The sequence below is a fragment of the Oryctolagus cuniculus genome, chromosome 10, assembly GCF_964237555.1.
Source record: "Oryctolagus cuniculus chromosome 10, mOryCun1.1, whole genome shotgun sequence".
In the NCBI taxonomy this organism is placed as follows: Eukaryota; Metazoa; Chordata; class Mammalia; order Lagomorpha; family Leporidae; genus Oryctolagus; species Oryctolagus cuniculus.
Window position 1 is genome coordinate 33,009,188 of NC_091441.1, and position 26,773 is coordinate 33,035,960.

The window sequence follows — 26,773 nt, forward strand, 5'->3', positions numbered from 1 at the left end:
AGAAAACAGACACTAGTAGCACTGGCTTGTTTCATGTCTGAGGTATTCACTGGGCTTAGCATAGATGTGTTTAAGCAAAGGATGATATTGGAGAAATAGGGGAAGTATGTGGGATGTGGTGAAGAAACGTGATGATGATCAAGTTTATAAAAAAGTTGATGATGCTTGTAATATCTTGTATCTTATAGTTTTCCCATTTGACTACTATGGTCCAAGACAAATAGGTAAATATGAAGTATGTAAGTAAGCCTCAGTCAATTTAAGACTCATTTTAAAAAATGCTTTTTATTTTAATTCTTCTTATTATTTAAAGATGGATTTATTTATTTGGAAGTCAGAATTACAGAAAGAAAAGAGAGAGAGAGAGAGAGAGAGAGAGAGAGAGAGAGAGAGAGAATCTCCCACCTGCTTGTTCATTCCTTAAGTGGCTGCAATGGCCAGAGCTGAACCAGGCCAAAGCCAGGAGTCAGTAGCTCTATCTGGGTCTCCCACTTGTGTGGCAGGGATCCGAGCACTTGGGTCATCTCCTGCTGCTTTTCCCAGGTCATTAGCAGAGAACTGAGTCAGAAATGGAGTAGCCGGGACATGAACCAGCACCTATATGGGATGCTGGCATTGCAGGTGGTAGCTTCACTTGCTACACCACAACACTGGCCCCAAGACTCGACTCTTTTAAACTAAGCTTTCTCCTTCAAAATTTATGTTTTACATGAAGAAGGAACACTCATAATGTGAACTGCTTGTTAGGGTACAGTAATTTGGCTAGCATGAAGAGGCTATGAACAAAGTTACTTGCCAATGATTTCTTTTTACCTGCAGAGTGACAAGATTTACCACATGGTCTTGCTTGATTTATAAATGAGGAATCAAGTAGGCCCAACATTCTCTCTCAGTGTTCAGAACACCACCATTGAAAGGCACAGCCCATGGCTATCCTGGTAACTGCAGCCAGAGATACAGCTGGTCCCGCTTTTAATTTTACAAAAAGAAATGAAATTGGAAACCCTAAGACTGGTGAATTTGGCAACAGCATTCAGAATTGGAGACCTGCAAAACTACAGTAATTTTACCCCTGTAAAATGCAGGAGTGCTGTATGATTTGAACCTCTCCCTGCCTGACTGATGTAAACCAATGTTACCTGGGGTCATCTGGCAGAAATGGAGAACCTTGGTAGGGCAGGGGGGTCAGATTCTGGGAAGCAACTCTGATGGGACATGCTAGTGAAAAACTGAAATATGAGTCAGTTATTGAGCAGCTCCTAAGTGCCAGGGACCATCCTAAGTGCTTAATGTACATTTTCTCATTTGATTCTTCCAATAATTATTTGAGATAGGCATTAAGAATCTCATTTTATATTAAGAAAACTGCATTCAAAGAAGTTGAACAACATTTCTAGAACATAGTGTGTAATACACCCAAAATTATGCCTATCTTTTCTGAAAGGCTATATTATTAAATGTAAAGTTTATTCTTTCACTAAACAAAAGAATAAACTTGAGATTTGTTAAGTTTCTCACCTCAGAACAAGTTTGTGAAATGTTTTACACTATGAAATGGCATGCTGACTTGCATGCTTGAATATTTATGAAATTTTAGCTAGTTATATCAATAAATACATAAATGTTTTTAAAAGATTTACTCAGTTATTTTATTTGAAATGTAAAGTGATGGAGAGAGAGAGGAAGAGAGGGTATCTTCCATCTGTTTGCTTGCTTCCTAAATGGCCACAACAGCCAAGTTTTGGCCAACCTGAAGTTGGGAACCAAATATTCTATCTGGGCCTCCCACATCGATGGCAGGGGCCCAAGAACTTGGGCTGTCTTCCTAGGTGCATCCTCAGGGTGCTGGATCAGAAGTGGCATAGTAGGGATTCAAACCAGCATTCTGACATGGGATGCTAGCATTGTAAGCTGCAGCTGTACTTGCTGCACCACAACATAGGTTCCATAGTCAATTATATTTTAATTCATCTATTATAATCTTTCCTGGAGGAAACAGGGAGGGGTGGTTGTTATAAAAAATCATTTAAAATGTCTACCAAATTGAATTAAATTGAGAAAGGTCATAAGAGTTTATCAGTTGAGGTCGTCAAGAGAGCAGTAAAGAAAGCAGTTAGGAGACTGATTTTATATTAGCTGGCAAGCCAGTCAGGTCACCCTATTAAAATTCTAAGAAAGCTTACATTGCAGTGCTGCTCAATGTGACAATTAAGCATAACATGTAATTTCTTCCACTACCCATTACATTGATGGGCCAGGGTACCCACTCAAAATGAAAGCTAAAGGAATGATTAATGCAGTACAGTGCAACATGTGTGTGTTGGAGCCATGTGGTTTGTTTCATTCCAACATATTAGTCCCTGCTATTTTCCTCTCCTTGGTGGCCGTGTCTTAAAGCCCAGCTGTAAGCTCATCCTAATACATTTACACAACATTGTTTATCATTGACACACAATTAGCAATTAGGCCCACCTCCTCCATTTCCTAACATGGATATGCCATTCACTCATTCAGATCTAAAGAGTATCATACATAGGTTTATTTCACTTGGCAACTAAAAAGTCCATAAGCATTTATTTTTATTTCAAGCAAGCATATGAGCAGGCCCACTAAAAGGCCTCTTTATGAACTGTCCCCTGGCTTGACTTGATAAGAAAATCTTGTGCCCATTTTCAGCTCTGTGCCTCAGTTGCTATATCAAGTGGATACAGTCACTCCTTTCCCTGAGCTTTAATTTGTCTAAGAAGGGCGATATGCCTGACTAGTCCCCAAAGATTCTTCCAAGTGAGATATCAATTGTCCTTTAATCTAACAGATGAAAATATAATCAAGGAATTCTATTCATTTACAGGAAATAAGGTTTATATGCTGTAAGAAAAACTGACAATTTTTTGAATAATGCAACCAAAAATTCAGACTTCTAAATTGGACATGTCAGTAGTTGATATGGGAATATTTTAAAGGAAATAAAATTGTATTTATGAACTTACAACTTTGCTAACAATAAAATAGAGAAATTATTTCCCACATATTTTATAGATAAAAGGTTATTATCTAAGGGACACAAAGAGCTGTTAACATCAATGAAAAAGTATTATCACCTCAACTGAAAAAGGAGCTGAAATATAGTTATTAGTTGTAAAAATAACAGGAAAAATCAGTAGCATGTTATCAAATTTTTAGGATTTAATAATGATTTTAAACATATCTCTTAAGAAGTCTATATTATTATTATTATTATTATCATCATCATCATTTTATTGTTCAGTGGTCCTACCCTTCTTAAGAGAGAAACAAATACATTGAAACCCAGCACAAATTGTTGCTCCCCAGAATTCTAGAGACAGGCTGCACACAGAAATTACAACTTACCAGAGGAAAAATTCATGAATAGAAACCTCCATAGAACCCAGAGCCAGGGTGCAAAAATCTGGGCTACAATTGATGAAAATATAACTGACTATGGCACCAGAACCTGGGCTCCTGCCATCCACCTGGTAGACCTGGATGGAGTCCCAGGCTCCTGGCACCTGCCTGGCCCAGGCCCAGTTGTTGTGGCCATTTAGGGTGTGAACAAGTGGATGGATGATCTCCTTTGGCTCAGAGTGGATGAATCAGAGAGATGCAAACTCCAGGGAACACAGTCATCAGGGCAGATGCCCACTCTTTTGCGATTTTTTATTTCCAGGAACTCTACAAGGTACTCACTGTGAAGACTGCAAAAACTCCCCTATGCTTCTGGCAATGTAAAAGCAAAGCAATAGGAGAGACAGAGAAAAAAGGCATTCCATCCGCTGGTTCACTCTGCAAACGCGGTAGTGCTTGGAGCTGGGAGGATCTGAAGCTAGGAGCCAAGAGCTTCCTCCAGGTCTACCATGTGGGTGCAGGGGCCAAAGCACTTGTGCCACCCTCTACTGCTTTCCCAGGCCACAAGCAGAGAGTTGGATCAGAAGAAGAGCAGCCGGGACATGAACCCGCGCGGTGTAGTAGGAACCACTTTAAAACACTGCTAGAGCATTCTGTTCTTCCAAGCAAGGCTCACCCTCAATAGCAACTATTTTACCAGACCCTTAAATACTAGTTCTTTCAGAGTCTAACCAACCAGGAGAAAACAAATTGCATGTGTCCTTCCAGTTCCACCTAAAGGAGAATACTAGAAAGCCCATGTGAAAGGACAAGTCCTGAGACCCAGGCTCATTAAAGGCTAAGATCAAATCTTAGAGCTAAAGGGCACTTTCCCTCCCTTTACACTTTACTGTATCATCGTTTGCCTCAGTTCCTGTTATCCAGCACACTATGTCAAACACCATGAAAAAATGACAAGTCATACTAAAAGGCAAGATGCACACTTGGAAGATATCAGAATCAGACTCTAATAGGTCAGGGATGTTAGAACATCTTTGGTTAATACACTAGGGACTCTAAAGGAAAAAAAAACAGAGTTCATGAAAGAATAGATGAGCTTTGTGAGCACATAGACAGAACTTCTGGGGAGAGCAAAAGAAATTTCTAGAGACCAAAAGCATTGTAAGGGAAAAGAAGACTTTCTTTGATGGTTTCATTAGAGGGACATGACAGAGGAAAGAGTCTTGGAGCTTGAGGATATGTCAATAGACTCTTCCAAACAAACAAACAAAAATAAATAAAGAGACAAAGGATGGAAAATAAAAACCAGAATATCCAGGAACTGTGTGATAATTAACATGTATATACATACATTTATATGTTATGTTATGTGATAACTAACAGATGAGATATTTGAAGCAACAATAACTGGGAATGTGCCGAGATTACTGTCAGCCACTGCTATGCACTGAATGTCTGTACAACACCCAGCCCTCACATTCATATTTGCAGTCTAATCTCTCATAAAATTAGGGATGGGTCCTTTGGAAGATAATTAAGTTACCAGGATGGACCCTTCAAAACCTCTTCAAAACAGCCTCTGAAAAGGGACCCAAAACAAAAGAATTTGCTTTGACACTCTGCACTCCACCATGTGAAGATAAACTGAACAAGTGACAGTGGCTAAATCAGTATGAGTGCCCTCAACATCTCAATAATATGGCGCCTTGATCTCAGACCTCCAGTCTTCTTTTCTGTGAGAAATACATTTTTTGAATGTTTTAACAACCCAGTTGTAGCCCAAACTGACTAATTCAGACACCAAACCACAGATACAGAAAGATCAAAGAACATCAAGTAGGTTTTATCCAGTCATGTCACATTCAAAGTTCAAAATATCAGAAGTAAAGAATAAATCAGGGGCCAGTGTTTTGACACAGCAGGTTAAGCTGCTACTTCCAAAGCTGGCCCCCCATATTGGAGTACCATTTCAAGTTCCAGCTGCTCTGCTTCCAGTCTGCCTCCCTGCTAATGTGCTTGGGAAAACAGTGGAGGATGGCACAAGAACTTGGGCTCCTGCCATCCTCATGGGAGACCTGGATGGAGTCTCAGGCTAATGGCATCTGTTTTACCCAGGCCTGGTTGTTGTGGCCATTTGGAGAGTGAACAAGTGGATGGATGATTTCCCTCAATCTCTGCACCTGTCTCTTTTTTCCTCTCTGTTTCTCTTCTTTTCAAATAAATAAAAGCAAAGATATATTTTATTTTGAAAAGTGAAAGGGAAATAAAAATTTTCTTAAAATTGTGAAAGAATTTTCTACTACAGACCTATTTTGCAGAAATGTTAAAAGGAGTTCTTCAGAGAGAAGAAATTTATGTTAAAACTTGGATCTACATAAAGAAAGGGTATCAGAAAAAGGAGTAAACAAAGGCAAAATAAAAGCTTTTAATTTTTATTCATAATTCATCTAACAAAGTTTATTCAAAATAATAGCAATAATATATTTCTTTTAAAATATTTATTTGGAAGTCAGATTTACACAGAGAGATGGAGGAAGAGAGAAAGAAGAGAGAGGGAGAGAATGATCTTTCATTATCTGGTTCACTCACACAGTTGCAATGATTGGAGGTAGGCCAGGCTGAAGCCAGGAGTCAGGAGATTCCTTTGGGTCTCCCACATGAGTGGTAGGGGCCCACACACTTGGGCCATTCTCTGCTGCTTTTCCCAGGCCATTAGCAGGGAGACGGATGGAAATAGAGCAGCTAAGACATAAATCAGCACCCATATGGGATGCCAGCATTGTATATGGAAACTTTACCCCTACACCACAACATTGGCATCCCAACAACATATTTCTACATATAAATGTATGTATATACATGTTATGCATAAGTAATATAAATGACAACAATGACACAAGAAATTGAAGACAGAATTAGTATTGCTTTGTTGTTATATTTGAACTAATTGTGGTATGATACGGTCTTATTTGAAAGTGGACTTGGCATAGTTAGAAATGTATATTGTAAATTCTAGGGCCACCACTAAAAGACAAATGCAAAAATAAATATTACTGATGCACTACTAAAGGAGAGGAAATATAGTCACAAATATCTGCATTGCTAACATATTCTCCAGCTCACATGGAAAATTTGCTAAGGTAGACCATCTTCTGGTTCATAAAAATATGTTAACTCATTTAAAAGAGTGGAAATCATACAATGTCTGATCTCAGACAATGATAGAATTAAACTTAAAGTAAAAAAAGAAGATACTTGAAAAATTCCAAAACACTTGCAGATTAAAGAACAAGCTTTTAAATAATACATAGATCAGAGGCCGGCGCCGTGGCTCACTAGGCTAATCCTCCGCCTAGCGGCGCTGGCACACCGGGTTCTAGTCCCGGTCGGGGCGCCGGATTCTGTCCCAGTTGCCCCTCTTCCAGGCCAGCCCTCTGCTGTGGCCAGGGAGTGCAGTGGAGGATGGCCCAGGTGCTTGGGCCCTGCACCCCATGGGAGACCAGGAAAAGCACCTGGCTCCTGGCTCCTGTGCGCCGGCCGCAGCACGCCGGCCGCGGCGGCCATTGGAGGGTGAACCAACGGCAAAGGAAGACCTTTCTCTCTCTCTCTCTCACTGTCCACTCTGCCTGTCAAAAAAAAAAAAAAAAAATACATAGATCAGAGAAGAAATCTCAAGAGAAATTTTAAAAATATTTTGAACTAAATAGAAATGAATGCACTATCTAGGGAAATGTGTTGTATGCAGTGAAATCAGTAATTAGAGGAAAATTTATAACACTGAATGTGTAAATGCCAGAAAAGAAGAAATATAAAACTGATAATCTGAGTTTCTACCTTTGCAAACTAGAAAGATAAGAGAAAATTAAGTCACAAGCAAACAGAATAAGAGAATTAGTACAAAATTAGAATAAGAATCTATAAAATTGAAAATAGGCAATCCATAGAGAAAATAAACAAGCCAGAACTTGTTTTTTGAACAAGTAAATGAAACTAATAATCCCATAGCAAGGCTAAAAGAAAATAAAAGAAAGATAAGGCACAGTTATCCATATCACAAATGAAAGAGGACATCACTGCAGTTTTCATGGTTATTAAAAGGGTAATAAATTAGTATTAGGAGCAATTCCATGCCATATATTTGATAATCAACATGAAATAGACCATTTCTTTTAAATACATCATCTCACATCAAACTCACATAAGAAGTAGATAATCTAAATAGATCAATATCTATCAAGAAATTGAATCAATAATTTATAACAACCTAAAAGAAAGAAACCATTAAACACAAAGGTAAATTCTATCAAACATAAAAATTATGCCAGTTCTCTAAAATCTGTTCCAGGAGATAGAAAGAGAAGGAATACCCCCTAAATGATTATTATATAAAAGCTAGAAAACTGAAATACTGAAATCAGACCAAGGTATGTAAGAACAGAAAATTATAAACCAAAATATATCAGACATAAAACTTCTCAGTAAAATATTAGCAAGTTAAATAAAGCTAGGTAAAAATTTAACAAAAAAGTATTTTGTAAGATAATACAGGAGAATAACTTCACTAACTTGGTTAGCTATGGGTTTTTCAAACATATTGTAATAAACTCTAATGATAAAGGAAAGAATACCAAAGAAAATTAACTTAAAATTCAAAATCTCTGGTCATTAGAAGATAACTTAAAAAATGAAAAAAAGCCAAGCAAGAAAAGTTATTTAGCAACACAATTATCGCTTCTCAGCCTTTTGGCTAAGATCAAGTGCAACACAATTTAAAAATATACAAAGAAATTCTTCCCATAAAAAATAAAAAGACAGCCACTCTAGGAAAAACAAGAGCAACAGAATTAGGAACTTTGTAAGAGAGGGTAAGTGAAGAGTCAATAAACATATGACATATTGCTTCAAATCATTAGTCAATAGAAAAATGCAAATTAAAATTACAATGAGATACTCTGATGTATTTATCAAGATGGCTGGTAGAAGTATAAATTGGCACATTAATTTTGTAAAACTGTTAATATTTTGTAATAAATATGAACATAGACATGTAAGCTATGATCCAGTTATGTCTTGTTCTTCCATTTATATATCAAATGTGCTCAAGTGCAGAATAGATAAGTTCACAAGAATATTCATAGTAATATTCATAGTAGCATAATGCTTAATATTCTCAAACTGGAAACACCTCTAATATTTATTGAGTGTAATAGATAAATAAATTGAAACATTTATAGTTGATTTCTTTCTTTTCTTTTTTCTTTTTGACAGGCAGAGTGGACAGTGAGAGAGAGAGACAAAGAGAAAGGTCTTCCTTTGCCGTTGGTTCACCCTCCAATGGCCGCCGCGGCCACCGGTGCACCGCGCTGAACTGATGGCAGGAGCCAGGTACTTATCCTGGTCTCCCATGGGGTGCAGGGCCCAAGGACTTGGGCCATCCTCCACTGCACTCCCGGGCCACAGCAGAGAGCTGGCCTGGAAGAGGAGCAACCAGGACAGAATCCGGTGCCCCGACCGGGACTAGAACCTGGTGTGCCGGCGCTGCAAGGTGGAAGATAAGCCTAGTGAGCCCTGGCGCCGGCCTATAGTTGATTTCTAAATAGCATTAAGAATAAAGAGATAATACTATAGACCAAAAAAGAAAAAGATAAATCCTTCATCTGTAGAAAAGTTAAAAAAATAGGTAAACCTGATCGATGTCATTAGATGTCAGACAGTGTTTTCTTCTGGGAAAAATCAGTTGTGATTTTGAGAGAAAGAGAAGTTCCCATGTTGATAATGTTCAATTCTTGGTGGGAGGGGGAGTATTTCACTTGGTGTGATTCATTGAGCCATTCCCAAGTGAGTCATACACTTGTCTCTTTGTTATATTTAAACTAAAAAGAGTTTACTAAAAAAGAGTTACTAAAAGAGTTTACTAAAAAGAGTAAAACAATAGATGAAAACCAATTTTTCAGAAGCTTGTTACTGCTTTGGTCATTCTGGACTAACTAGTCAATTGACAAATACCTTAATATATTAGACTCATGAACATCATTGCAAACTGATGATATGACTATTCTTTATGATTGATTTGAAAAATAAATAGGGACCAGTGTTGTGTTGCAGTGGGTTAAAGCCACCTCCTACAATGCTGGCATCCCATATGGATGCCAGTTTGAGTCCCAGCTGCTCCACATCCAATCCAGCCCCCTGCTAATGCTCCTGGGAAAGCAGTGGAAGATGGACCAAGTTCTTGGACCTCTGATGAAATTCCTGGTTCCCGGAACCTGGCCCAGCTCTAGACCTTTTGGACACTTTAAGAGTGAACCAGCACATGGAAAATCTCTATCTTTTCTGTGTAACTGCCTTTCAAATAAAAATAAATCCTTAAAAAAAAAGGAAAAGGAATTGTTACAAAACTGAGTTTTTATCCTTTGATAGTATCATCAGAAACAAAATAAAAATGTAGTCCCCACCCACTTCCTGTCACATTCAAATTCCTACAGTTAAATAGAGTACCTGTGATAAAGTCTTATAAATTTCTTACCCCCATTCCATGTTCACTCCTCTCTAGCAATACTGGCCTCCCACCTGTTCCTCACACAGTCTTTGTTTCCCTTCTGTCTGAAGGTCCTGCATTCACATGTCTGCATTCCCGCCTCTTTTATTTTATTCATATTTCTCTTCCAAGATCATCCAGAGAGGCCTTATTGATTACCTACCCAAAGTCGCAACCTTTGTGTCTATTGCCTTAAGCCTATTTTATTTTTCTTTATAACAATATTACATGGTATTTTCTTGTGGGTTTCCATGCTATGATCTATATTCCTCCTCAAAAGCAAACTCTCAGGTTCCAGGAACTGTGCTCTATTCATTGGAACATATTTAGTATCTATAATAGTGCCCAGCATGGGGCTAGTACTCAATAATTGCTGATGGGTGAACAAATGCACGATTACTTTATGTGAATGACCAGTGACACACCACATGGACAAATTATGTTCACTGGTGATAATTTACTTGAACTAATATCCCAGACTCTGGACAAGTTGAAAGTTGCCCACCTTTAGTTTATTGGACCATTTCAAACCCTAAACCAAGGGTTGGCGCTGTGGCATAGCTTCAGTGCCAGCATCCTATATGGGTGCTGGTTCTAGTCTCGGCTGCTTCACTTCCGATCCAGCTCTCTGCTATGGCCTGGGAAAGCAGTCGAAGATGGTCCAAGTCCCTGGGCCCCTGCACTGATGTGGGAGACCTGGAAGAAGCTCCTGGCTCCTGGCTTTGGATTGGTGCAGCTCTGGCCCTCTGGCCAACTGGGGACAATTGGGGAGTGAACCAGCGGATAGAAGACCTCTCTCTTTTTCTGCCTCTCCTCTCTCTGTGTAACTCTGACTTTAAATAAATTAATAAGTCTTAAAAAAAAAAAAAAACAAGCAAACACAGACTTGCCCATTCTCCTCCTCTTCTCTGCTGTGCTTGTTCAACTGAACTGTGCAGTGCCTGGTGGGGAAACATTAAATGAACAGAACCCAGGGTTACTTTGCTGTTAATGTGAGAAGTACATCATTCATTACGTGAATAAAATACATAGAGAATAAAATAGCCACAGAGTAATGGGAGTTTTATTCTCTCGCTATTCCATTTCACTCCCTCTCTATTTTACTTACGTTATGAAATGATGCTCCTGCCGCTGGCTGATAAATGTTGATTAATCTGCTGGAGAGTTGGATTTGTTAGCAGGAAAAAGCAATGTAAATAAATCGAGCAGGTGAACTGGAGTTCACAGTGTCATTTCTGAGATTAAAGAGGCTGTCTAGCCCTCCACGCTCAGTTATTGCAATCAGGATGCATGCTCTCCTTGTAAACAGACGGAGGGAGCCCCTTCAAGCTGCTCGGAAGCTCTCCTTTTACGTTTATCTACCTACTGTTCCTTCAGCAAATTTCATCTTCTGGGAATTGCCTGTGTCAATTTTTGGTTCTCCTCCAGGGGCTGGGAGTTGAGGAGGGGGACTAGAGAGAGGAGATAGTTCAGTTTGTAATCAGCCAGTCAATAAATGCACAGAAATTACAATATGCAAGGCTCTGAGCAACATGCTTGTAGATTAATAATATAAAGTGAACAATGAAAGCAACAATAGTGATTAACACCTATCTGGCAATTTAGTGTTTAGAAAACATGTTAAGTATCCTTATGTTGGTTGATTCTCAAGGTAATCTTAGGCACAGGCATAATTGCTACATCTAGGTCACCCAGATGTCATCTGTGACTCTCTTTCTTGGAAATGCTTTCATGCAGTTTTGTAATGGATTGGTCTCCCTGTTTCAAGTTCTGCAGGTTCAATGCCTTCCTCAAAGCTTGATGTGTGTCCCTGGGCATCTTGAGGTCTTCCTGTCATCTCTGGCTACGGGAATCGGCTCTTCTGAAGGATCATTCTGTGATTACTTTATGTTTCTGTTGCATACTGGCTTAGATATGGAGCTCAGATGCGTTTCTAGGATTGCCTTGCAGGTAGTAAGCCACAGCCCTTGAACTCTGCATGTATTCCTACCACATCTTACAAGGCTAGGCTCCTACACCTCCTGAAGCTCTCATACGTTCTAAAGACAGTTATGCTAACTCTAAAGCAAGAGAAGCTATCCTCACATTCTGAAAGAGGACAACCTTAACCACAACACGTTCTGTTTGTAAGAGCACTGTTGTTGATTTATGTTATTATGCATATAAATTTCAGTTCAAAGTGTTGTACAGCCTCTAGCTTCTAGAATTTCTCCCAGGTGAACTTGTATTCAAAATTATGTCCAGAGTATGATCATCATATGGCGATAAGCATACTAAGAGGCAGCAGAAGTTTCAAAAGAATTTTTTTCATTCCTTAGTCCAGATAACATCTCTAGGCAGTGCACCCCACCCAGTTCCTCATAAAAACCATAGAATGGCAGCTAACCTATGTCACTAAAGAGGGTGGTTTAGGTGTCCAATCCTTCATGTAAGTCTGTACTCCACTGGCCACCAGTTATGTGACCAAGGTCTCCTTGTGCAGTTGCTCAGGTTGTATCCTACACAAAAGTTCCCAAGCCGAGTGCAAATGAAAGGAAAGATAAGTCTACATTCAAATCCTGGAGCCATCACTTTGATGGAAGACTGGCTCAGCAAAGAAGGCTCATTTTTTGGTAATTAAAGGAAGATGCTTGTTTTTGGAACTTGGACAAAGGCGTTGTAACCACTAACATTTTTCCTGAGGGTATCCATGATAAGCAAGTTCTCTGTGACTCAGTTTCCTCATTTGTTAAATAGAGCTTTTATGAGAATTAAGAGAATTATTATGCATGAAATGCTTAGTACTGCTTAGTACTGAAGCACTCATTGTTGGGTGGCTGATGCAACAGCTCCTCTCTAAGTTCCTATAATATCCTTACTCTGCTTAGCTGATATTCTGGTTACGCAGTTTTGCCTAGTCACTGAAAGGGCAGGTCACTGGATTCTCGTGCCAACTCTTTAAAATGGACAGGTTTGAATGCCCTGCTTCTCCTTTTGCCCCTCCCTTCTTCCTGCCTGGGATGTAGATTGATGCCTGGAGGCACAGCATGTGTCTTCTGGCCAAGTACATGAAAGCCACTTACTAGAGTTGGCAGAGGGGAGGTTAGAAGGAACCCATGTCTTAACAACATGATTGAAGCACAGAAACATCTCTGGCTGACCTGCTCCTGAAATTCTTATCCTGTAAAATAGATAATATATACATGGACACTTCAAAAATTCATGGAAACAGAATTACAAAGATTTCACTTTTGTGCAAAAAAATTGAAATCCATGCATAGTTTTTTCATAATATAAATTTTTATGAACTTTGGGAGGACCCCTGGCATGTCTTGGCTGTATTTGAGTTTTCTGTTACTTTCAACTAAATGAACTTGTGACATATATAGCAATTACTATTACTACTAGTAGCAGTATTGTTGTTTTCAGTGAAAAAGGAAGCAACATCTGTGTAAGCAACCCCCAGAAATTGATGGAGGTAATTTGCTTTTCTAGTTACACTTCCTTTACAGGCAAATAAGCCACATAAATTAAATTGCCCAAATTTTACACTTTGTAACCAATAAAGACAGAATCCACGCCCATACACCTGCCAACAAATTCATTGCTTTTCTACTATTGCATGTTGTTGACAAGTTTCAATCTTGTGATTGCACTTCAAAATCACGATATAATCCTCTTAACTTTAAACTTGTTTTTTATGCCATGTGGTCTGTTGATAACCAGATGAACCTGGCTGATATAATATGTTAAGTACACACTCTAGTTATGTGAGGTCTCTGAACTTAATCCAGAATTATTTTTAATATTTTATATAATAATGTACAATTATTATAAAGGTGAAGGCCAATGTTTGAGCCTTGAGACATAGAGTCATAAAATAACATACATTGTACATCATAGTTAGAAATAACTCACAAGATTCCCACTGATTATTCATCACTCCTTAATTATTGTTATTGAAGTAATATAAGCAAACATATCTTTTGTCTACTTTTAGTAGGCCATGAGCTCTTTCAAATTCTATATATATACAATTTAATTTAAACTTCACAGAAAGAAGACTTCCTGGGCCTTGAGTCTATTTGCCTGAATTGTTTGTACTCTATCTTATTAATTTTTTTAATTGCCTTCTTTCTACTTGCAGGAGGTTTAATTGCTCTTCTTTTTTCTGGTAACTTAAGCTAGAAGCTTAGGTTACTAGCTACAGACCTTTGATTTTTAAGATAGGCATTTCCAGCTTTCACTTTCTCAATAAGCACAGTTTTAGCTGCATCACATTCGTTTTGGTATATCGTGTCTTTGTTTTCATTAATTTCAAATATTTTCTGATTTCGATTTGTTCTTTGATACTTTCCTCCCACTTTTTATTAAGGAAAGTGCTGTTTCCTTTCCACATGTTTGTGATTTTCTTAAATTTATCTATGTTGTCCTTTTATGATTTAAAGCTTTTGAAATTAGGTTTATTTTATCAGATATCCTATCCTTGAGAATATTCTGGAAATTGAGAATATTCTAGAAATATGAAAGGACTCATATTCTAATTTAAATTATGTCACTGTTTGACAACATATAATTGAGTCATGTTTGGTTTCATACAGTCTGATATTTTCCTATCTATTATTTGGGTTTTTAACCCTTTCACATTTAATGATATTACTGATGTAGTTTATTTGTGTGCACTTACTTTTTTTGTCCTTTTATTACTTCTTTGTTACCTTGGATTTTTTAAAATTTTCTATAATTTTTTATTTTTGACAGGCAGAGTGGACAGTGAGAGAGAGAAATAGAGAGAAAGGTCTTCCTTTACCGTTGGTTCACCCTCCAATGGCCACTGCTGCCAGAGCACCGCACTGATCCGAAGCCAGGAGCCAGGTGCTTCTCCTGGTCTCCCATGTGGGTGCAGGACCCAAGGACTTGGGCTATCCTCCATTGCACTCCCGGGCCATAGTAGAAAGCTGGACTGGAAGAGGGGCAACTGGGACAGAATCCGGCGCCCCAACAGGGACTAGAACCCGGTGTGCCAGTGCTGCAGGTGGAGGATTTGCCTATTGAGCTGCGGTGCCGGCCTTCTTTGTTACCTTTTAAAAAATTAAGTGAGGTGCTGGCATTGTTACATTGTAGGTAAAGTGGCTGCTCTACTTCTGATCCAGTTCCCTGCTAAGGGCCTGGTAAAAGCAGTGATAGAGGGCCCAAGTACTTGTGTCCCTGCCAACCACAAGGGAGACCTGTATAAACTCCTGGCTTCTGGCTTTGATCTGGCACAGCTCCGACTGTTGTAACCATCTGGGGAGTGAACCAGACAATGAAAGATCTCTCTCTCTCTCTCTCTCTCTCTCTCTCTCTGTGTGTGTGTGTGTGTATGTGTATGTGTGTCTTCCCCTCTCTCTACAACTCTAACTTTCAAATAAATAAATAAATCTTTAAAAAATTAACTAAGCATTTCTAATGTACCATTTACCATTTCTTGAATTGGATTTTTTACATTTTCCTTTAGATGCTGCTGAAGTGCTTCCTGTAAACACCTTTACATACAAGAATCAGCCTCAGATGGATTATAACTTGATTCTAGTGAGACTTAGATACACTGCTTCTATATAGCTGTGTTCCCTTCCTCCCTTTTTGTGATATAATTGTTGTACATGGTATATCTATAGGTGCTACAGATTCAAAATATATGATTAAAATGATTACAAAGTTTATGAAATTAAAGAAGCTAAAAGCAGAAATAAAATATGTATATATTTGTAGCTTTGGTTATGTTAATCTTATTTACCATTTCTGATTCTTTTCATCTATCTTTGTAGGTATCTTCTAGAATCATTTCCTTAGCTCAGTACAGCCTTGTTCCCAGTCACATCTTTATCTGGCATTGAAAAATACATTACATTTTTATATGTTACAGATCCACTTCATAGAATTACTCTTTTCAGTCGTTTAAGAGATCCAAGAGATGTGGCAGACATTGTGGCATGGCTGATATATCCACCGCTTGTGGCACCGGCATCCCATATGGGTGCCAGTTTGAGTTTCAAATGCTTCACTTCTGATCCAATTCCTTGCTAATGTGCCTAGTAAATCTGCAAAGGCTGGCCCAAGTCCTTGGGCCTCTGCATCCCCTTGGGAGACCTGGACGAGGCTCCTGGCTCTTGGCTTTGGCCTGGAGCAGCCCCGGCTATTGAGGCCATTTTGAGGAGAGAACCAGCAGATGGAAGACCTCTTTCTCTGTCTCTCCCTCTCTTTCTGTAACTTTGCCTTTCAAATAAATCAAATATATTTTTAAGGGAGAGAGAGAGGGAGAGGGAGAGAGAGAGGGAGGGGGAGAGAGAGAGGGAAGGGGAGAGAGAGAGAGAGAGAGAGAGAGAGAGAGAGAGAATTATGCATTATGTTCTTTTTGTAATAATATAGTTACTTTTACTGATATTCTCTCCCTTTCTCCTTCCCTCTCTCTCTCTCTTTCTCCCTTTGTGTGTGTGTGTGTGTGTGTGTGTGTGTGATTGAATAGTAATTTGGGGTCACTTTATTTATTCTGAATAACTTTTAGTATTTCTTCTAAAGCATGTACTAATAATAGAGAAAAATGCTGTCAGTTTTTATTCATATGGGAATGTCTTCATTCTACCTTCGTATTTGAAAGATAGCTTTGATAATAGATATAGAATTTATGATTAGCTTTTTTTTTTTAGCACTTTGAATATGTTATCCCACTGACTTCTACTCTCCATTGTTTTTGATAAGTCGTCTGCTAATCTTATTGGTGTTCCCTTATGAGTAATAAATCATTTTTCTCTCACTGCTTGTAAAATTTATCCTTGCCTTTTGCTTTCAGCTTTCATCACTACAGTGTGTCTGTCTATGGATCTCTCTGGTTTTTTTCTTTTCTTTTCTTTTTTTTTCTGACAGGCAGAGTGGTCAGTGAGGGAGTGAGACAGAGAGAAAGGTCTTCCTTTGCCGTTGGTTCACCCTCTAATGGCCACCGTGGCCGGCGCACTGCGGTCGGCGCACCGCGCTGATTCGATGGCAGGAGCCAGGTACTTATCCTGGTCTCCCATGTGGGTGCAGGGCCCAAGTACTTGGGACATCCTCCACTGCACTCCCTGGCCACAGCAGAGAGCTGGCCTGGAAGAGGGGCAACCGGGACAGAATCTGGCACCCCGACCAGGACTAGAACCCGGTGTGCCGGCGCCGCTAGGCGGAGGATTAGCCTAGTGAGCCGCGACGCCGGCCGCTAATTCCTTCTTATGCCAATTCAAATCTACTGCTGAATCCTAGTGATTTTTTATTTCAGTTTTATGCTTGACACCTCTGTAACTTTCATTCTGTTCTTTCTTGTAATTCCTATCTCTTTCTTGAAATTCTGTATTTGAGACAGCATTGTTATCTTTCCTTCTTTCACTTCTTTAATCATGATTTCTTTTATTTCTTTGAATTGGTTTATAATGGCTTCTTTGAAATTTTTTCCTGTTAAATCTGACATCTAGGCTCTCATACAAGAAGAGTCTGTTGGCTCTATGTTCTCCCTGTGTGTAGGCCATGTTTCTTGGAATTTTTTGTAAATAATTTCATTGAGAATTGAACAATTCAGTTAATATGGTAGCAACTCTAGGTTTACACTACCCTTCCAGAAATTGTTGTTATTTGTCATTATTTGTTTGGTAACTGGCGGGGTGAATTTAGTGAAATCTGACCTCAAAGTGAAGGCCTTTGGTGTTGCTACTCAGGAGGCAGCAGCCTTGGGTATGCCTGGGTTGCTCTGGATTACAGAGGTTTTGGCAAGGCTCTCTTCACTGTCACTTTCCCTGACCATACTCGCTATTTAAGTTCCATTATTTATTTGCAAATTACCTAATTGTTTTCAACAATGCTCTGGGGGCATAAATTGCTCTACAAACTAATCCAATCAAACCTAAAGTCCCTTGAAGAAGTAGCTTCCAAGGCAGTTTTTAATATTTTCTGTGGCCACAGGAGGGTCCCTTATATTTGTCTCATATCCAGGTTCCCTTAAACCATAGGTTGGGGAATGTGAGGCCCATGGCTTTTTATAGGGCCCATAAAATCATTTGATCTGGCCCTGCCAAGGCAACTGTGAGTGGAACTCCAAATATCCAATGGCTTTTGGCAGAAATGAGGTTCCCTACCCCTGCCTTAAGCAAACTAACCAGCCTACGGTTTAGCCTATGTCTTCAAAGAATCTACTAATTTCCTTCCAGTTGCTGTTCTCCACAGTCTCCACTGAATTTATTAGTTCCCTTAGTCTTGAACTTTTCAATATTTTGTTGCAAACTAAGTCAGTTCTTTTACAAGGAAATTATGAGTAGTACTAAGATCTAATTTGTACTGTAACTCTGCAGTTGAGAATGGGGATAATGGTTTTCTCTGAGTTACACCCCTACTTGAGGAAATAAAGGATGTGTGGAGAAAGGGTAGTGGCCTCAAATCCTCTTGGCTTGCCTCTCCTGGGATAAAACCAATCATATGAGCCAGGGCACCTAGATCATTGTTTTTATGTACCCAATGGTGTTGCACACAAGTTACAAACTCCATTTCATAAATGGGCATTGTTTAGAAGAAGAAAGACCTCATATCTTGACCACACTCACACAGAACTTTGCTTTTGCATTAGATAAAGTGGTGGCAGGATGAGAAATACTGGTATCCTATACATCTCTGGAAGACAGAATCCCCCTTGAAGCTGATACAGAGGGACCACAGTGCTTTTACTGCACTAGTCTGAAATGTAATCTGCACCTTACTCAGATGGAAATGGAAGATGTGGACAGACTAGTTCAAGCACCACATATTCTCACTTTCTCACTTAATTTTAGCAGACATCCTTGAATAGATGTTTCTTCTTTTCTGAATGCCCTTAGGGCCAATTCTAATAGCTGTTTTATATAATTTTCATCAGTTTCTCTGGAGAATGCTCACAGAATTCCTCACAGTCCCGTTTAGGAAGTCAACCTTCTATACATTCTGTCTTCCTGAATCATTTTTATCAGCAGACATACAAATTATTTTTCTCATCTTGAAGAAATAAGACATTGAGCTCACTTATCTTTCCATCAATTGCCACATTTTTCTCTTTCACTTACAATATGTCTTCACGAATTGAATCTGTATACATCTACCTCTAATTCCATTTCCTTTGAATTCATTACTATGAAGACTTCTCTCCCCACTTCATTTTTAGCAAGACCTTCAGTAATGGCCATGTCGTTATATTTGATAATTAATCAGTCTGAATACCAGATGCATATCTCCAACTCCCTACTCAGCATCTCTACTTGGATGTTGTGATTATTATTGTTATTACTATTATTATCACCATCATTGTCATTGTCATCATTACCATCATTATCATTGTAATTAGCGATCTTCCTAGCCAAGAATTATACTGTCTATGACTTCTTTTGGCCAACAGAATGTGACATGTGCAGTTTAAGCATATTTTGAGATCCAATGTGTGGATTTCTTTTTCATTTACTACAATGACTGGAAACATTCCAGTTAAAAGCTTCCCATGAACTTTGGTCCCATAAAGAAGAAAATGGAAGAACATTTGTAACTTGAGCAGAACATAAATCTACATTGTTGTAAGTCACTGAAATTTTTAATCAATTGTTAGTCATTGAATAGTTATCATCAATTTAACATGTCCCAAAGAGGATGGCTCAATCTCTTGCCACAAAACCTGTGACTTATTTGTTTCCTTATCATGCTAGGATAAGTCCACTCCTTCAGTTTCTCATGATTTTTGAAGTCATTGTTAGCTCTACTCTTTTTGAACACTTCAAGAGAATTTGTTCTGTCACCATTTAATATCAATCAAGAAATAATCTCTTTTAACTCACTACATTTCTCCAGTGTAGTCCAAGCTACCATCCTTTCTTGTTTCTATGATTTTAAAGCCTCCTTCCTGATGGGACTCCGTTTCTGTTCTCAAATGTTCAGTCTTTATTCAGTAGTTGGTATGAATCTGTTGAAGAGGTGGAAGTCATTATATTAGCCCTTTGATAAATATTCTCCATGTTTTTTCTCCTTGACAGGAAAAAGCCAAAGTCCATTCAACAATCAGGAAGCCCCATGTGCTCTGCCCCCAACTGTTTCCATACACTCTCCTTAACTCACTGGACTCCTCTCTGTGTTCACTACCAGGCTGGTAAACTGGCCTCCTAACAGTACCTTTAATGTATCAGAACAGCTTATGTCACAGGGCTTTTGCATTTTATTCTTCTATCTGGAATGCTTTTTCCCTCAAAAGAAATGGCTTATTTTCCCACTAGCTTCTTGCTATAAACTTTCTTTGCCTTACTACCAAGATTTTAAAATTGTCACACATCCCGTTATTTATTTGTATTCACTATGCTCTCTGTTTTTTTTTTTTTTTTGGTTTTTTTTTTTGTTTGTTTGTTTTTTTTTTTTTTTTTTTTCAGACAGAGTGGATAGTGAGAGAGAGAGAGAGACAGAGAGAAAGGTCTTCCTTTTGCCATTGGTTCACCCTCCAATGGCCGCCGCGGCCGACGTGCTGCGGCCGGCGCACCGCGCTGATCCGATGGCAGGAGCCAGGAGCCAGGTGCTTTTCCTGGTCTCCCCATGGGGTGCAGGGTCCAAGCACCTGTGCCATCCTCCACTGCACTCCCTGGCCACAGCAGAGGGTTGGCCTGGAAGAGGGGCAACCGGGACAGAATCCGGCGCCCCGACCGGGACTAGAACCCGGTGTGCCGGCGCCGCTAGGCGGAGGATTAGCCTAGTGAGCCGCGGCGCCGGCCTATGCTCTCTGTTTTTCTATGGTGTTATCCACTCTCTAACATAATAAAATTTACTTTTATCTTAGGTATTATTTGTTTCCTACAGTAGACTGCATGAAAAGACTGGGAGAGCAAAGATCCTTATTTACTTTTCTTTAATGTTGCAGACTTGATACCTAAAAGAAGGTGTCACATATGGTAGGCACCACATACAGTTTGGTTCAATGACTATTAAATACTACGAAAACTATACCATGTGATTTCTAGAAAATAGACCTAGTTCTCATAACTGAGATTTACAATGTTCCTAGAGTCCACTTGATGAGTTGGTTGAGCACCATTGGGTAGATCATGCCTTATCAGACATCTTCTGAGAATCCTTGACTGTTGCTTCTCTTTCTTTCATTTTCCTCCTCAATGTTTTGCTCCCTTAATTTTTTACTTTCTGTCTATGACTTCTTTTATTTTCTACACAAGCCACTTTCTTTAACATATGTATTTTGAATTTTATCTACCAATTTGTTTCTTCTATTTCCTGTTATATCATAAATTCAAAACTATAGGAATTTTTTATTTCCCTAGGATATACCTTTTCATTATATTTTCATCCTTTTTGTTGTATCTTTTTTCTTTTATATTTGTAGAAATAAATGAAAACTATCTAGGCTTATCTTATATATCTTCAACATTTCTTACCTAGAACTTCAACTTATTAGAAATCTTGTTATGTATGATATGATTTTCAAGAGACATTAGATAAGTAGGTGGGTTTAATGATGCTTGCAAGCTTTTGGTTACATTGTAGATTTATTTCTAGAAAAAAAAAGAGTCTATCAATTATCTAGGTCAGTAGAAAGATACAAGCCATCATGATTCGGGATTTCATTTGATTTATTTTAATCATATTACTTTTCTCCTAGCACAATAGAATAGGAAGAGAGAATACAATTTTGTCAGTGGAAAAAAAGGATATATTTTGATTATGCTGGGTAAATGGCTGAATGGAACCCTCGCATTTACAGCCTTGATCTGTATTGAAGGTTGTCCAAGCTAGTGGGCTCTTAGAGTGCAGAGGACATCAACTATGAGAAGAAAGCAGAAATGGAAAGGGAAAGGACCAAAGAGAAACTGTGCTAACTATGTAGTTCTAAAAAGAGCCTTCACTGTTGTGCATTCTTTTAGAAACAGGCTTTTCCACGAAAACCAAAGGGACCATTGGATAGTCGGGGTTAAATCACTTAATTACAAGCTTTTACTTGTCATGCAGTTTATACATTCATGCAGGGATTGGGTGACTTTGACCATGGCATCTTCACAAATGCCAAAATAACAGGCAGTAAAATAATAAACTATAAGCTCCCTCTTTTATCACATTTGTTGCATTGTTTATCACATCTGTTGTTTTTTCCTGAATACTGTGATGATCAATTATTCATGACAGAATGATAGCAGTTTCATAATAATGTCACTGGCAGATAAAATCATCCTGTCCATTGAGGTACCCATGGAATCTGAATCACTAGAGTAATAAGTCACTATTAAGCACCCACCTGCTCTGGGTATTTCTCTTCATTTTGCTTGTCTAGACTTTTGAAAATTATTATAGAAGAATTCTGCAGTAGTCACTAAGGCAAATTACAGCACTGATTACTGCACTGTGCTTCATGAATGGCCCTATTTTTGCATGTCCCCACAAATAAATGTAAAATAACAGATATTGAGAGAAACTGAAACTGGAAATACTTGGAATTTATTTTTACTATTTTTAAATGTATGTCATAGTATCTAATTGTCTCTTCTCACTTGGAAGATCAGGGATGAGATGTGGATAGCAAAGAGGTTGCAACTCCCTCCCTCAAGAAGCCCTGACTAGCTCAAGTTCACAGTTGATAGATGACTAATGTGCCAGTGGAAATAAGCTGACTTAAGGGAAGACAATGAGGTCTGGTGGAGTTCAGGGTAATTCTTCAGGGATTAGAAGAATCACCCTCACTGTTAAATTAAATTGAGGTCAGAAACCACTCTGGTGGAGAGAGGTGAGAAACAACACTATATTCTGAGGAAATAAACTAGAGACATTTTAACATGTCTGGTTGGTTTTTTATCTTTGCCTTATTCATTTGATATCAAATCTACTGGCACCAAAGTTGATTAGAATAATTATTTAAACCCTTTCTCCTGATATTTTTTATTGATCTTGAATTTGCAATTGTCTTTAAGCAAAACTTTCAAATCAACATCAAAGTTCGGAGGCTAAATTTCTTATTTTTTATCATATGCTATGGACTAACTTCTGAAATTTCTTGTACTTAAATTATTCATTGCACTGAGGGAGAGCTGACTTTGTGTAAAACATGAAGTTGACAAAGCTGTTTTGGATAGTGAAATCTTTGTTTTTCCGTCCTTACTACACCTGCTTCTTGCTGTTTGTCTTGGGAATCCAGAGAGCTTATTCATTTCCACAATATACAATTATTCTCATATATTTTATTTTCCTCTAAGGTATAATAATAAAACTACAGAATTCTAAAATTATAAAATATAGGCCTATCACTCTATGGTGGTCAGTGTTAACAGGGGAAGCCCATGAGAGCAGTGATGAGGCCTCCGCGGCGGGGGGAGCGAGGTCCGTTTCAGATCCAAAGCCTGTTGGAGCAGGTAGTAAAGTAGGACTGGCGGCAACGAATCCCGGCAGTGACCACTTGAACCGGGGGAAGCCTTTGCAGACGAAGAAAGCTGCACTGGCCAATGCACTGCTGAGGAGGCGTTCGGCTCTGAGGATGAATCTGAAGAAGGCTCCTCGCTCAGTTCCGAGGAGGAGGGCTCAGAAAATGAGGAGGTTCCTAGGGAAAAACCTTCAGAACCTTCCCAAGCGGGCAGGGGTCGGAAACCAGGCTCAGAGAACTTAACTAGCGAGACCAGCGACATAGAGGAAATACTAAAGGAGGAGGAAGAGTACACAGAAGAAAATAGCTATTCCACAGAAACTTCAGGGGACCTCGAGTGGAAAGAAGACCTTTCTAGAAAGGCAGCGGAGGCCTTTTTGAGGCAGCAGCAAGCGGCTGCAAATCTTCAGAAGCTTATTTATGGGACAGTGATGGAGGATAATGAAGAGGAAGAGGGCGATCCCCGAGAAGAGCTCGGCGGGTTGTTCCGCGTCAGCTAGCCTGACAGAGGGTGCAAGCACAAGGCTGATTCCTTGGACGGCTCCAGGTTTCCCGTGGAGGCACCCGACGACTGGGATTTAGAGGAGGTTATGAACAGCATCAGAGATCGCTTCGTGACTGGCAAGTGGGAGGAAGACAAAGGTGCTGCCAAGATCTTAGCAGAAGATGAGGAGCTCTATGGTGACTTTGAAGACCTGGAAACAGGGGGTGTGCACGAAGGGAAATCAGGCCCAGATACTCAGACTGAAGATGTAGCAGAAGAAAAGGAAGAACTTGACCCCAGTGCAGAGGAAACTGCCCCCCCCCCCAAAAAGGCATTTGGATAAGAAGAGAAAATTGAAAGAGCTGTTTGATGCAGAAGATGATGAAGGAGAAAGCACGTATTTCTATGATCTCAAAGGAGAAATGCAGAAACAAGCACAGCTTAACCGGGCAGAATTTGAAGACCAAGATGATGAAGCCAGAGTCCAGTATGAAGGTTTTCGACCTGGGATGTATGTTTGAATTGAGCTTGAAAATGTTCCCTGTGAATTTGTGCTCAACTTTGACCCTCATTACCCAGTTATTCTGGGTGGTTTTGGCAATGGTGAGGGCAACAGTGAATACGTGCAGATGCGTCTCAAGAAACATCGTTGGTATAAGAAGATCTTCAAGTCCCGAGATCCAATCATTTTTTCTGTGGGGTGGAGCCAATTTCAGACCATCCCACTTTATTATATTGAAGACCACAACGGGAGACAGAGACTTCTGAAGTACACCTCACAGCACATGCACTGTGGAGCGACCTTCTCAGGTCCTATCACTCCACAGGGACCTGGCTTCTTGGCAGTGCAGTCTGTCAGTGGCGTAATGCCTGATTTCTGAATCGCTGCAGCAGGTGTTGTCCTTGACCTGGGTAAATCCATAAAGATTGTGAGGAAATTAAATCTAACTGGATTTCATATAAAATTTTCAAGAATACTTCATTTATTAAGGGAATGTTTAATTCAGCTTTGGGAGTGGCCAAATTTGAAGGTTTTGTGATTTGAACTGTCAGTGGGATCAGGGGACAGATAAAGAAGGCGCTCCAGGCTCCAGAGGGAGCTTTCCGGGTCAGCTTTGAGGATAAGTTGCTGATGAGTGATATCCTCTTCATGCGAACTTGGTATCCTGTCTCCATTCCAGCCTTCTACAACCCCGTAACATCTTTGTTAAAACCACTGGGCGGGAAAGCTGCATGGTCAGGAATGCCGACCACAGGTCAACTCAGGCTTGCGCAGGGCATCAAGCTGAAGCCGATCAAGGACTCCCTGTATAAGCCAATCCTGAGGCAAAGGAAGCATTTCAATTCACTGCACATTCCAAAAGCCTTGCAGAAGGCCCTGCCATTTAAGAATAAGCCCAAGACTCAGGCAAAGGCAGTCAAGGTGCCAAAGGACCGAGAGAGACCAGCCGTCATCCGGGAGCCTCATGAGAGGAAGATCCTGGCGCTGCTGGACACTCTGAGTGCGGTGCACAGTCAGAAGATGAGGAAGGCCAAGGAGCAGTGGCACCTGCACAACAAAGAGCACCTCCGAGTGAAGCAGCAGGAGGAAGAGGAGAAGCTGAAGCGGCAGAAGGACCTGTAGCATGAGCAACATGAGTTACATGAGTTACTTTTCTTTTCAAATGCCTAAATAATAAAATTCAGAATGGAATTAAAATTTCATGAAAATTTGGGAAGGGTTACTTTTTAAATGGGGTTCCCTGAAGCCTTATCAATAATATACATAGAAGATCACCTGAAACAAATACGATTAATGGGAATTTTGAAATATAAGGCCCTTGCACCACCACCCCCAAAGGCAGGAGAGATGTATGTCCTCAGTCCTCAGAATGAAGTCATCTTGCCAGAGATTCGTTCTCTAAGCTGAGAAGTTCCTCTGCCATCTGTTGTCCTGCAACATCTCAAAAACCCATGGCATGCCTTAACATGTGTTGGTTTCTGGAAAGGAGGGCACAAGTATTATCTGAGTACACTGTACTGGCAAGCTTGAGTGACATGTTAGAATTAAGGGTCACAGTAGGGAGTGGAGAGAGGGATGGATTGAGATAAAGAAGGGAAATTATGGTTCCTTTACATATTGGACATAGGTTGGTTTTGGTCTGAAAAAGTGAAAATGTGACTATTCCTAAATTTGGTTTCTTATAACATATTAGAAGAACCTTGATGGCTTCATCACTCATGACAGAAAACTCACCTCTTAATACAATGAAGAGATTTCAGCATTAAAGTGGATAATATGAAAAATAAAGATGTTTTATTGGCAGGCATGTAGTGTAACATTTAAGCCTCTATTTAGAGTCCTGGGTGTTCCACCTTCAATCCAAGTTGGTGCTAATGAATCAATGGTGATGGGTCAAGTACTTGGGTTCTTGCCATCCATGTGGGAGACCGAAGTGTAGATTCTGGCTCCTGACTCTGCTTGGCCTAGCTGGTGTGAGCATTGGAGAATGTACCAGTGAATGGAAAATAGATCTCACTTTCTCTCTTTGCCTTTCAAATAATTAATATATATATATATATGCTTATATATATCAAATTAAAATATTTGTCTTTCAAATAATATATATATATATATATATATATAATCAAAAATAAGGAGTATTGGATGGTATGGAATTAGTTTCATGGTGGTTTCACATAATCTTCTGTATCTAGTCCAAAGCAAATAACATGTGAGCACTTCCAAATGATTGTGGGTAAATTGAATGAATGGGTGTTTATTCTGGTAAAAAATAAAAATTGAAATCATATGAAAGGTCTTTTAAAATGTCATGGAAATGCATATTATGAAAAAACTATTCATGGATTTCAATTATTTTCACCAAGATGAATTTATCTTTTGATTATGTTTTTCCTCAAACAGTTTGAGGTACCCTTGTATCCTAACAATAATGCTTCTTGAATACATAGCATAAAGTGCTATGTTCAGAAGTGATAGTTTCGTGTTGCT

The 26,773-nt window shown here is 39.3% G+C and overlaps 1 pseudogene; it reads left to right on the forward strand.

Moving 5' to 3' along the window:
- Nucleotides 1-106: 106 nt before the first annotated feature.
- Nucleotides 107-25,405, forward strand: LOC103349381 (ribosome biogenesis protein BMS1 homolog pseudogene; annotated as a pseudogene).
- The last annotated feature ends 1,368 nt before the right edge of the window (nucleotides 25,406-26,773 follow it).